The following is a 14,201-nucleotide window of genomic DNA, read 5'->3' as shown; positions in this document are numbered from 1 at the left end:
ACTGAAGACAACGATGAAAATAAAGCCATGAAATTAAGTGCGGTAATTAAAAGAACGTTCAAAAAAGCAGAATTTTCTATTGAGTCTGATACGAGAAAGCCTTGTAGTCAGTGGTGGAATTCTGAGTGCTCTCGTGATCATAGACGACGACAAGCGGCTTGGAAGCAGCTAATTCATAATCAGTCCCCCAAAAATTGGGCAGATTACAAGTTTATTGCTGCTACATTTAAGCGCACCGTGGCTAAAGCTAAAGAAGACTATGACAAAAAACATTTCGACTTTCTTTCTAAACCTAGAAATAAGAAAGCGTTATTCCGATATATGAGATCGCGCAAAATTCTGCCGTCTCTAGCTAACTCTGATTATGACAGGTTATCGACGGAAGAAATGACTAATTCGTTAGAGGCAATCGGAAGAGGTTTAGCTAACAGATTTTCGTCGACTTTGACAATCAACTGGCAAAAGTCCTCTATAAAGACTGACTACGAAAAAGTGACATTGTCCGAAATGTCAAGCGTAATTAGAAACTTACCCTCTTCGGCTCCTGGTCCTGACGGTATAACAGTTCCTATGATTAAAATTTTATTCCAGATATCACCCGGCGACGTCCTCAACCTTATAAACTATTCCTTAAGCAATGCCTGGATACCACATGACTGGAAAATAGCTAGAGTGATTCCCATATTAAAAAAACAAGGGTCAGGTTTTAACATTGACAACATCAGACCAATCTCTCTAACATCTCACCTGATCAAAATTATAGAGAGAGTTCTTAATAATAGAATAAAAGTTTGGATGGCTGACAAGCTAATATTGAAACCATTTCAAATAGGTTTTCGTAGCGAATGCTCAATTTGGTGTGCTCATGCCGACTTAGAGAGCCGAATACAGCTTGCCCGAAAAAGACGACAATACGCGGTACTAGTAACACTAGACATAGCTAAAGCTTATGATAGCGTTGAGCACTCAATTTTATTGAATTCTTTACACGAATGTGACTTTCCGCGATATATTGTTGATTGGGTAGCAGAGTTTCTAAAATCGAGAGAATTTTATTGTGCAAAGGATGGATGTCACTCATCTAAATTCAAACAGCAACGTGGAGTACCTCAAGGGGCGGTCCTATCTCCGCTGTTATTCAATGTGTTGATGAGCTCAATTCCCATTGAACGAGATATCACTGTCTACATTTATGCAGACGACATTGCATTTTTCGTTGCAGACAGTGACATTTATTCTTTGCATCAAAAATTGCAAAAGTACATGTATTCTCTTGAAATTTGGCTGCATTCAATTTCATTGTCTCTAAACATCAGTAAAAGTGCGCTCCTGGTGTTCCCTATAGCAGATTCTATTCAAATTTCAGTACTTTATAATCAGGAACCGATTCCACAAGTAGAGTCTATCAAATATTTGGGCATTATTTATAACGAGAAACTTAACTGGAGCCCTCACATAGACTATAACGTGGCAAAGGCACAACGAGCTTCAGGCTTATTGCGAAGGTTGAGCAACAGAAAATATGGGTTACGTAGACACACCTTATTAATGATATATAAAATGTACATGCGCCCAATACTCGAATTTGGGTGTATATTATTTTCGGGTGGCCCTACGTACAAAATTAAACCGTTAGTTCTATTAGAGCGAGAAGCGTTACGGTTGTGTTTGCGACTCCCCAGGTATGTCGCTATTAATGTACTATATCAGGAAGCTCGCATACCAACTATTCTTTGCCGATTCCGTATCTTAACAGTACAAACATACTTGAAATTTTACGGCTTATCAGCGAGACGGTCTGCATATGCCTTTATTAGTGACCCCGACGCCTTCTTCCTCGCTCACTGGCCACGCTTTCGTACTCCCCAGATTATTTTTGTACAAAAGAAACTTGAAAGCATAAAGGTGGATATCAGATCGGTAATTGGAACCAAAGCATTAAATCACAATATTACGATAGAATGTGATGAAATTTTTCCCCCACTATCTAAGTTTCAATCTTCGAGTTACTTAAATGACAGGTTAGAAGACTACATAGCTCATGCGGAAATAAAGAACATAATAGCCACAGACGCTTCTGTGAATAAAGAAAAGGCAGCAGTAGGAATCGTCTCAGATTACCTCGGTTGGTCATTCTCGGTAAGACTACCAGACTTCACTCCGGTTTTCGAAGCTGAGCTCCTGGCTATTATTTTAGCGCTACGAAAACTTCCTTCAAATGAAGAGAGTGCAATGATAATTACTGATTCTCTTTCGCTGTGTACTACTCTCACAGCTTCAGAACAATCAAGAGCTCTAGCGACATTACAAACATTAGTTCCACCTCATGTGAAGTTCCTGAAGTTAGTCTGGGTCCCGGGACACTGTGGCATACGGTTGAATGAAATAGCCGATTCACTATCTCGAGCCACACTTGATGGCCCTGTGATCTCGGTACTACCAGAATCGGAACACATAGTGTCGATCAGATATAGAAAATGGGCTATTTATACGGATATTATGGAAAATATTACTAAATATACGGACTATCAGCACCTAACATACCCCTGGAAACCTCAGTGGAGTCAATCTAAAAAGTTAGAAGTTATTTTAACCAAATTTCGATGTCGTGTCCCTCCATTAAACTTTTACTTGCACAGAGCTGGTCTGGCGATATCCCCCCTGTGTCCATTCTGTGAAGAAACGGAAACAATAGAGCATTACTTTATAACATGTAAAAACTATTCATTAATTAGGAAAAGACTTTTAATTGTTCCGTTTCAAGCAGTAGGTTTAAATTTAACTGCAGATAATGTTCTAAGTTTCGGTGCCTTTAGCTTGGGACATTGCCACAGGAGCGTATTCGATGCTGTATGCAATTTCATTCGAGAATCAAAGCGCATGTCATAATAATGCCTGCTTAAATATATTTCTGAAGACACTTGTCTAATTTTGAATGAAATTTGCATATTCATTTGATTGTGACCGGGTGAGATAAGCTCGATTGTCTGGTCTACTCAAAATTTCTGTCTTCCACTGTAGTATTACCTCACCTTTTCTCTTCTTGATTCAATCTTCAATTATTTGTTTAGTTTAATATTCCTTTTTAGTTAATTATTATTTTCTATTACATCATTAGTTTTTTCATTAAGGATAAACCTTTTAATATATCTCATATAGGATACTTCTAGATTTCATGGCCAATCCCCCATAGTGGGTATGTGCCAGTGCGAAGGGGCAACAACAACAACAAGAAGATGGCTATAGTCAACAACTACTTTCCGGCTGGAATACAAGATGAAAGAGCCCTTGACGTGACTGCTAGTTTTTGCAGAAACAGTATGCTATTTGCGGGAGACTTCAATTCCCATCACGTTTCATGGGGATTCCGCACTGATTCATCAGGAAACCGGTTGTGCGACTGGACTAACCGGAATAACCTTATTTGTTGGAACTCCAGAGTTCCGACATTCGTTCGATGTAATTATGTAATTCGAGGTCCGTCTTAGACTTGACATTTGCTAGCTCAAGTGTGACAATATCGTCTTGGACTGTTCTTGATACTGCTACAAATAGTGATCACTGCCCCCTGGTATTTGAAGTCAGCATTCCTTTAGTGACGGTAGATCGCCAGGTGCAAAGTTTTGTAAACTACTCTAAATTTAAAAAGAACCTACAGTCAACGCTGTCTTCCTTGCCCAATATGGAAACAAATATGAAAGCTATGAGCCTTTGTTCCACCCTAAAGTGTACAATTAAAAAAGCACAGTTCACTATATCTTCAACAAAGGGAAAATTCATATCTGCCTGGTGGTATGCGGATTGCGCCAGAGATTATAGACGCCGCAACGCTGCATGGAAAAAACTCCTCACCAACCAATGTCCGACTAATTGAAGAAATTATTTATTTGCTAAAGCTACCTTTAGGAGAACAGTTTCATTAGCGAAAGACGATTATGAAGAAAAACGGTACACCTACTTATCCAAGAGTGGCAACAAGAAAGCTCTATTCAGATTTCTTCGTAATCGTAGAGCTATTACAGCACACGTAAATATTGACTCAGTTATTTTTTCTCCAACTGATTTGGAAAATACATTAACGGAAATTGCAATAGAATTGGAGAAGAGATTTAAATCACAAATCAAAATAAAGTGTGCAAAACCGTCATTCGGAAATTATTTTATTGAAGTAAGTAGGAATGAACTTGCGCACGTCGTTCGTATTCTGCCAAACACAGGTCCTGGACCAGATGGCGTCACTTCGGAAATGTTAAAAATATTATTCGACATCTCTCCTGAAGACCTCCTTAACGTTGTCAACTATTCACTTGAAAATAGTTGGACACCTCCTGACTGGAGACTTGCAAAAATAATACCGCTTCTTAAAAAACAGGGACTAGGAATGCAGATAGATAACATTAGGCCAATCGCTTTAACATCACACGTAGTTGAGTTAATGGAAAGAATACTTTACATTAGAGTTACGAAGTTCATAACAGATAATGCGATACTCAGTGCGTGCCAGATTTGATTTAGACCAGGTTACTCTATATGGTGGGCGCATGTTGATTTAGAGGCTCGTATAAAGCTTGCTCGGTTCAGACGACAATATGCGGCCCTAGTAACCCTTGATTTAGCCAAGGCATATGACAGTGTTGAACATGCTATTCTTATCAATGTCCTAAAAGAGCTTACGTTCCCGCAGTACATAACAAATTGGATATACGAATTTTTAAAAGACAGAAAATTTTATTGCTTCCAACGAGGTATTTCCACGCCGAAGTATAGCCAAACGAGAGGTGTTCCTCAAGGCTCTGTTCTATCGCCTGTGCTATTTAACATTTTGTTAAGTTCAATACCACAGAGTGATAAGGTACACGTATATGTATATGCAGATGATATCGCGTTCTTTGCATCTGACAACGATATTTATTCACTACATTCGACTTTACAGTGTTATTTGGCAACATCGGAAACCTGGTTTAAGAAAATTCATATGAACCTGAACGTAACTAAAAGTGCTTTATATAATAGTTTTTCCGTTAAACGCACCAGTTACTATTTCTCTTCAGTACCATCAAGAAATAATACCCCAGGTTAATTGTATTAAATATCTGGGTGTACTGTACGATCAAAAACTGAGCTGGCGTGACCACATTGAATATATTAAAATTAAGGCTACACGCGCTGTTGGAATGATAAGTAGGCTTGGCCGCCTCCGTTCCGGTCTTCGCAGAGATACGATGATCATGATTTATCGCATGTACGTTCGTCCGATTCTTGAATTCGGATGATACTATTCTCTGGTGGACCAGCATACAAAATAAACCCCCTCATTCTCTTAGAGCGGGGAGCCCTACGTAGTTGTTTAGGTGTGCCAAAATTCACAGCTAACAATGTTTTGTATCAAGAAGCTCGGATACCCACCCTTGCTTGCAGATTTCGTATTTTAACAGTAAACACCTATTTAAAATTTTCTAAATCCACTTTAAGAAGGCGACAATTTGTATTCTTTGCCGAGCCTGGTGTCTTTTTCAATGAGCATTGGTCCCGTGTATATAAACCCCAAGTGCTATTTGTTCAAACACTTCTAGATGCTTTAAATGTTAGTATATTCGAGATCACACCATCTGTCAAACAAATCGGCCAAGTGCAAATAGAATTTGACGATATCTTCCCCATGAACGCTAAACACTTGCCCTCTAAATATTTGATTGGTTTATTAGAACAACACCTGTCTAAATTAGGTACTAATACAGTAATTGCAACGGATGCATCTATGAGTGGCGAGAAGGCAGGTGTGGGTATTTTTTCTCTCTCATTATTCTGGTCATTTTCATTACGCCTCCCAGATTATACACCAATATTTGAAGCGGAATTAACGGGCGTTATACTAGCTATTCGTAAACTTCCTGCGACTCATTCGACAGCTGTGATAGTGACTGACTCGTATTCCGTGTGTTCATTCTTATCATCGTCGTCGACATCAGCAGTACTAGAGACTTTTAAATCATTAATCCCAGCAAACATTCGTCTAGTGCGAATGACATGGGTGCCAGGCCATCGTAGTATATTTATAAACGAGATGGCTGACAAACTTGCGCGAACATCTCTTGATCTTCCGATTGTGCCAATCATGCCTCCTACAGCTTATGTAACAGCAGCGATGTTTAGAAAACTTTCCCTTCTTGAAGACTCATCAAAAACCATTATACCGAATCCAGATTTCTCGCACCTGCAATTCACATGGAATAATAAATGGTGTCCCACGCGTAAAGTGGAAGTCTTGGTAACAAAATTACGTTGCCGTGTACCACCTCTTAATTTCTACTTAAACAGGTCTGGTCTGGTGCCATCCCCTCTGTGCTCAAGCTGTAACGAACCTGAACATATCGACCATTTTCTTATCACATGTCACCGATTCAAAAATCAAAGAAAAAACTGCTTCGAAATTTTATTCAGAAAATTAGGAATATCACTTAATACTCCCAATATTTTGTCTTTTGAGGCCATTTCATTGGGACATAGCGACAGGAACATCTGCGGGGCTCTCTGCGAATTTATATATAACACAAGAAGATTACCTTGCTGAGTCAGCCATCAGCTCTCGAATTTTACTAGTCACACTACCACTTATTATTTAGCTGATACACTGCAATGATTCAACTTTCAGGAGAATTTCATATGTAGCGAAGCCTCCGAACTATGAAATGGGTCGAACTCTTGAGTACCTTCTAGTGGGGCTACCCAACAAGGACGCCGCTCGCGCTGAGGGCCCGTGCTTGGCTGTGACTGTCGCCATTGTGTATTCTCGCTCGTTGCCGGCTAATAAACGCCTTAACAATTTGGTGGAGAGTGCTGCGATCCCTGTCTATGCCTTTGGAGCTACGATCACGAACCCTGTCATCTACTATGTACCAAGACGCTTCTCAGCAAACGCCTCCTCCAATGCCACCCCCTTGTCCCGGTGTCCCCAGAATCCGCGATCCACCCATCTTCACTGGCGCTGATGGCACTGACGTGGAGGACTGGCTCGCCATTTACGACCGCGTGAGCGTCCCCAACAAATGGGACGAGGACGGCAAGCTGACCAACTTGGTGTTTTACCTTGCCGGTGTCGCCAGTTTGTGGTACAACAACCACGCGTCCGATTCTGCCACCTGGTCCGATTTCAAGACCGCAATCGTCAACGTCTTCAGCCGCCCTGCTGTTCGCAAGCTGCAAGCCGAGCAGCGCTTGCGTGAACGTGCTCAGGAGGCCGGTGAGTCATTCACCAGCTATATTGAAGATGTCCTCGATCTATGTAACAAATCCAATCACACCATGTCCGAGTCTGACAAGATCCGAAACATCATGAAAGGCATCGACGATGATGCCTTCACGATGCTGCTCGCCAAAAACCCCGGCACGGTGGCTGAGGTCATCACACTGTGCCAGAGCTACGAGGAGCTCCGCCGGCAGCGTTCGATGACCCGACGCTCCCCACCACGAGCTGCAACGCTTGCTGGCTTGGAGGCCAGTTGTGACCAAGTGGCGTTGATGGCAGAACTGAAGTCCTTTATCCGTGAGGAAATCGCGCGTCAGTTCTCCCTCCTGCCCTTTTCCCACCAACCTGCTGTTCAACAATCGGCTACTACCCTTCTCCCTCCCATCCGCCGAGCGATTGAACAGGAAATAGCGGAGGTAATGCCTGCTTACCACCCCCAACAGCCTCCGGCTCCTGCGTCCCTGAGTTACGCGCAAGTGGTCGCCAGGCCACCCCAAGTCGTTCAAGCACCCGCCCCTCTGACCTACGCTGAAGCTGCTGCACGACCTCCGTCCGTTGCAGCGGGTATGCCCGCTACGTATGTTGACGTAACCCCTCAGCCTCAGCTTCAGTCCACCATGCAGCCACCGTTCCGTCCATCAGCCCTTGCGACATGGGTGAGACCTACCCCGGTGAACAGATGGCGCACACCCGACAACCGGCCCATCTGCTTTGCCTGCGGTTACGCCGGTCACGTGGCCCGTTATTGCCATCGCGTACAGCCGGCTCCAATTTCTTCACCTGTTGCTGGCCAACTCAGCCGTCCTTATCGCGAAGAACCGCCGTCTATGCCACCTCGATCTCGCCCAGGTCCATCTCGAAGATCACCGTCTCCACGACGCCGTTCCCTGTCTCCCATGCGGCCAAGTGCGGCAGCTCATGAGCGGGAAAACTAGTCGTCGCAGTCCCTGAGGCAAGGACTGCGACGCTATCGCAATGTGAAAGCCCTCAGAGCAGCCCCTCGAATGTCATTGACGTGCTTGTGGACGGTGTTTGTGCATCGGCTCTTATTGACACTGGAGCTGCCGTATCAGTTATGGACGAAAAACTCTGCCGCTTACTTCGAAAAGTGACGACGCCACTTTCTGGGTTATCCCTCCGTACTGCAAGTTTGCACCGGATTCATCCTACAGCAGGGTGCACAGCTCGCGTTGTCATCCAGGACGTTCTGTATGTCGCCCAGTTCATCGTCATTCAGGCATGCTCTCATGACGTCATCCTGGGATGGGACTTTCTCTCCCGCCATGACGCCGTCATCCATTGTGCCGCCGCCCAAATTGAGCTCTCACCCTTCTCGCATTTGACGCCAGAAGACAGTCCCCTGACACTGAGCAAGATTCTAACGAAAGACGATACAACAGTGCCTCCAAACTCGACAACGGCTGTGTCTGTCTACTGCGCTGGTCTCTCCGACACCATTGGACTTGTTTCGCCATCTGACCGCGCTTGCAGCAGGAAAGGGTTACTAGTACCTTTCGCGACCGTGCAGGTCAACCAGGGCAACACTGCTATTTTTGTAACCAACCCGTTCCCGTACGCTGTTACCTTGCTTCGAGGGGAATGTCTCGGCAGAGTGGAACCAGTCGACGACGCACAAGTCCTGGACGTACCCGATGACACGCGCGCCCCCAGGTCGTGTACCATCAATGCTGTTTCCACTTCTGATTCGTCGTCTGCTGATATATTTGGCCCCTCCATCGCTGACAACCTTACGGCCGTACAGCGTTCTCAACTTATGGACCTGTTACAAGAATATCGTTCTTCTTTCGATGTCGGGCGAAGTTCTCTCGGTCGCACGTCCGTTGTTACGCATCGCATCGACACTGGTGCCCATCCACCTTTACGGCAACGTCCATATCGCGTGTCGCCTGCTGAACGTCGAGTAATTAATGATCAGGTTGACGATATGCTCCGACGCGACGTTATTCGGCCCTCCGACAGTCCATGGGCGTCTCCTGTTGTTCTTGTTGCGAAGAAAGACGGTTCTGTGCGGTTCTGTGTGGACTACAGACGGCTCAATAAGATCACTCGCAGGGATGTTTATCCACTGCCACGCATCGATGACGCGATTGACAGCCTTCATGGAGCCGATTTTTTTTCTTCTCTTGATCTGCGCTCGGGGTACTGGCAAGTACCCATGGCTGACGACGCTCGACCAAAGACCGCCTTCGTCACGCCAGACGGCTTGTACGAGTTTAACGTCATGCCGTTTGGTCTATGTAATGCACCTGCGACCTTTGAGCGCATGATGGACACCGTTTTGCGCAACTTGAAATGGTACACGTGCTTGTGTTACCTCGACGATGTCATTGTCTTTGCTCCGGATTTCTCCACGCATCTCCAACGTCTGAAAGAAGGTTTCGCACGTGTGAGCAATGCCGGCTTACAACTAAATATGAAAAAGTGCCGCTTTGCAGCGCGGCAACTCACCATACTGGGGTACGTCGTGTCCAAAGACGGCATTCTTCCTGATCCTGCCAAGCTTCAGGCCGTGGCCGAATTCCCCAAACCTGCATCTGTCAAAGAACTGCGTAGTTTCGTGGGCCTGTGCTCATACTTCCGACGCTTCATACGAAATTTCGCCACGATCATATCACCGCTGACGAAGCTCCTTGGAAGCAATGGGCCCTTCAATTCGTGGTCATCCGAGTGCGACGACGCGTTCGCGAAGCTCCGCCATTTGTTGACGTCGCCTCCCATTCTACGCCACTACGACCCTACAGCCCCAACGGAGGTGCACACGGACGCCAGTGGAGTAGGCCTCGGCGCTGTCCTGGCACAGCGAAAACCCGGATTCCCTGAATATGTCGTAGCATATGCAAGCCGTACGCTCACGAGAGCCGAGAAAAACTACACCGTCACGGAGAAAGAGTGCCTGGCGATCGTCTGGGCTCTTACAAAGTTTCGACCTTATTTGTATGGTCGCCCATTCGATGTCGTCACCGACCATCATGCACTATGCTGGCTTTCATCATTGAAGGATCCCTCAGGCCGTCTTGCCCGTTGGGCTCTTCGCTTACAAGACTACGATATCCGCGTGCTGTACCGCAACGGACGCCAGCATGCTGACGCCGACGCCCTCTCGCGCTCCCCTCTGCCTGAAGGTGATGTGCTCTGCTCAGTATCCTCGGCTGCTGTTTCTGCCATTGATGTTGACATCATCGCTACCGAACAGCGAAAGGATAATTGGATCAGCCCGCTCATCGACATGCTCTCTGATCCATCCGCAACGTCATCCACGCGTGCATTGCGTCGTCAAGCTCGCAATTTCGCCATTCGTGACGGCCTCCTACACCGACGCAATTACGACGCCGACGGCCGGCAGTGGTTACTCGTGATACCCCGCAGTCTGCGGTCAGAGATATGTGAATCCTTCCATTCTGATCCGCAATGCGCGCACTCTGGGGTATTCAAAACCTACCATCGCATTCGACAACGCTACTTCTGGCGCGGGATGTACCGCTATGTGCAGCAGTTCGTTCGCTCTTGCCTCACTTGCCAACGCCGTAAACCGTCAGCCCACATGTCGCACGCCAGTCTACAACCGTTACCTTGCCCTGACCGTCCCTTTGGGCGCGTAGGTATCGATTTGTATGGACCACTTCCTCTGACGTCGGCTGGTAACCGCTGGGCCATCGTTGCCGTTGACCATTTAACGCGATACGCCGAAACCGCCGCTCTCCCTGCGGCTGCTGCGCGCGATGTTGCGTCCTTCCTGCTGCATCGATTTATACTGCGCCACGGACCACCCCAAGAGCTTCTCAGCGATCGAGGCCGTGTCTTCTTGTCGGAAGTCGTCGAAGCCATTCTGACGGAGTGCCATTCTGTCCACCGCAAAACTACTGCTTACCACCCACAGACGAATGGCCTCACCGAACGCTTTAACCGCACCCTCGGCGACATGCTTTCTATGTACGTCGCTGCCAACCACACTAATTGGGATAATATACTGCCCTTCGTCACCTACGCCTACAACACCGCCCCTCAGAGCACGACTGGTTTTTCACCTTTCTACTTGCTGTACGGAAGGCACCCGTCGCACACCATGGACACGATACTCCCGTACACGCCGGATCCATCTGAGTGTACACCTATTTCCGAGACAGCCCGGCTTGCTGAAGAGTGTCGCGAGCTTGCCAAGACTTTTACGACGCAAGAACAAGAGCGGCAGAAGAGTATCCGGGATGGCTCCACCACTTCTGAGCCCACGTTCCTTCCTGGTGCGCTTGTATGGCTCTCGATCCCGACCTCTGCCGCTGGCCTCTCTTCCAAACTACGTCCCAAATACGAAGGCCCCTACCGTGTCATCGAGCGCACCTCACCCGTCAACTATCTGATCGAACCCGTTGAACAATCTTCGGACATGCGCCGCCGTGGGCGAGACATCGTCAACGTGGAGCGCCTGAAGCCTTATTATGACCCGCTCATAATAACAAGCTGTTAGGTCGCCAGGCGGCTCCCTCTTCGACCCCGGGGTAATTGTAGCGAAGCCTCCGAACTATGAAATGGGTCGAACTCTTGAGTACCTTCTAGTGGGGCTACCCAACAAGGACGCCGCTCGCGCTGAGGGCCCGTGCTTGGCTGTGACTGTCGCCATTGTGTATTCTCGCTCGTTGCCGGCTAATAAACGCCTTAACACATATAACGATTCCACCACAGATATTCAACAAATTCTATTATTTCTCCCCCCCCCCCCCTTTTTTCTTTTTTTACATTGCGCCAAATTAATTTCACAGTCAAAACACAGTAATCATATTCCCCTAATCTAGAAAATCTATAGGTATTTACTTGCATTAACCACCGGCTTCTTGGCCAATCCCCCTTAGTGGGTGAGAGCCACAAAAGAAAGGAACAAACAAAACAAACAAAGATGGCTGACACCCCAGCCTAGTACTGTGTATTATTACAAATTGGCGCAGCCGCGTATACTTTCTGTGCGGACATTCAAGATGTGGGCGGACTTCAGCATTGGAGCAAATCAACGCGGTGGCATCCGGATCTTGACCGCAACGCCTCACTGAGATGAAGAGGAACTAGCTCTTCCGGAAGCAGTGAGCACTGACGCATTTGTTTCCTTTATAAGCACTATAATGAAGCTCACTTCAGACCATTTACTTGCTAAAATAACGGTGAGGATCAACATGAGACTTCAAGATTATGAGAATTTCGTGCTGACTCCAGTAAGAAACGACGCGAAACCTGCTACCGCTGCTTCGCCTGGCAGTTCCATCGAGCTGATCAACAAGTTTCTTGAACTGCACCAAGAACAGAATAGGCAGCAAAATGATTTAATGCGCTTGCTTGTAAACGTGACGGAAAGATTAGGCAGACCGAGTCGCGAACAAGTGAAGCCAGACATGTTTGACTTAGAGTCTAGTAGTCCCGAGTCCTGGCTCACGTTTTACGAGTATGCATGCAATGAAAACTACTGGCACAGCGACGAAGATAAAGTGAAAAACATGCAACTATTCTTATCAGGCATAGCAAAGAGTTGGTACGAATGGCGTCTCAACGCTTACAGCAACAAACCATGGACAGAGTGGAAAGCAAGCTTTCTGCGCTCCTTCAGCGAGAACAAGGTGTTGTTTGTGACAAAGCAATCACGTTCAAATACAGGTCTGGATCTGCACTCAGCTATTTTTATGAGAAAAGGCGCTTGCTACAGCTGGCGGACTCATCTTTGCCTGAGACGTCTGTGGTTCCGCTTATCATTCATGATTTAAGTCCGGACCTCCAGAAGCAAATGCGAGGACCCAAGACGGTCGAAGAACTTCTGCAGGGAATGCGAAACCTCTACCTCCAGGACCTAGGAACCCAACGTCCACCCATGACGCCTGCTGCAAGGAATACCGGGGTCACACGAGCTGAGTAACGACGCCCGCTTGCAAGCTGGAGACCTACTGCAACACTTGTATCCTTTGTGAGCGCAACATTGTTGTGGGAGGGAACTGAAGAACTTAAGTTCCATAACGGAAAGTTCACAGTCCCAGAAACAATGGTGCCTCGAATTTTGGAGCTCTATCACGACCCCCCGCACTCAGGTGGACATGACGGCTTTTGGAGGATATATCACAAAATTTGTCAGCGTTTCCAGTGGAAACACATGAAAGAGGACGTTCAACGGTATGCTCATTCTTGTCATCAATGTCAAGTTCACAAAGCCAAGCACCTTCAGAGAACAGACGAGATGGTTTTGCCTCAACATTCCGACGTACCATTTGAAGTCATTCATTTGGATTTCGCAGAGCTCAAGAAGAAGGCTGCAGGAGTAAGAAGAACGCAGTCTTTCCTAGTGGCAATAGACCAGTGCACAAGAATAGCAGCTGCACGGCCGGGAAGGGAAGACGCAAATAATGTGATTGCTCTTTTGAGTCGAGAGATGTTCAAGAATACGAAAATAGTAATATCAGACAATGGGTCAGCGTTTCTCAGTCAGCGTTTGCAAGATTGGGCGAAGGAACGAGGAGTTGTATTGCGACGCTGCGCTCCGTACCATCCAGCAGGAAATGGCATGGCTGAAAGAATCATTCGGGATTTGAAGCAGTTCATTTCAATGTATCCAGGTTTTCAGGGTGGATGGAAGTGCTGCTTGGAGGCTGCTGTCGTTCATCACAATCGGTCGCACACTGCGAGCATCGGCTGTAGCCCATATTTTGCAGTGCTTCCTGCTGATCAAGAACTTTGCATTTCGGACCACCTGCAATTCTGCGAAAAACGAAAAACTTCGGAAGCCTACCAGCGATACCGGGAAAGTATGAAGAGGAACTTTGACCGTCGCCACAACACGCGGATGCCTCAGATACAACTGAACGATTTGGTGCTTGTCAGAAAAGGCCTTCCCGGCACAAAGCAGGTGTACATGGGACCTTATCGCGTGGTGCAGATCACAGTGCAACATGGCGTTCTCAAAAGGGTC

This window comes from Rhipicephalus microplus, chromosome 4, assembly GCF_043290135.1.
Source record: "Rhipicephalus microplus isolate Deutch F79 chromosome 4, USDA_Rmic, whole genome shotgun sequence".
NCBI classification, from domain to species: domain Eukaryota; kingdom Metazoa; phylum Arthropoda; class Arachnida; order Ixodida; family Ixodidae; genus Rhipicephalus; species Rhipicephalus microplus.
The sequence above is the reverse complement of the archived record's forward strand: the minus strand, read 5'-3'. Positions refer to the sequence as shown.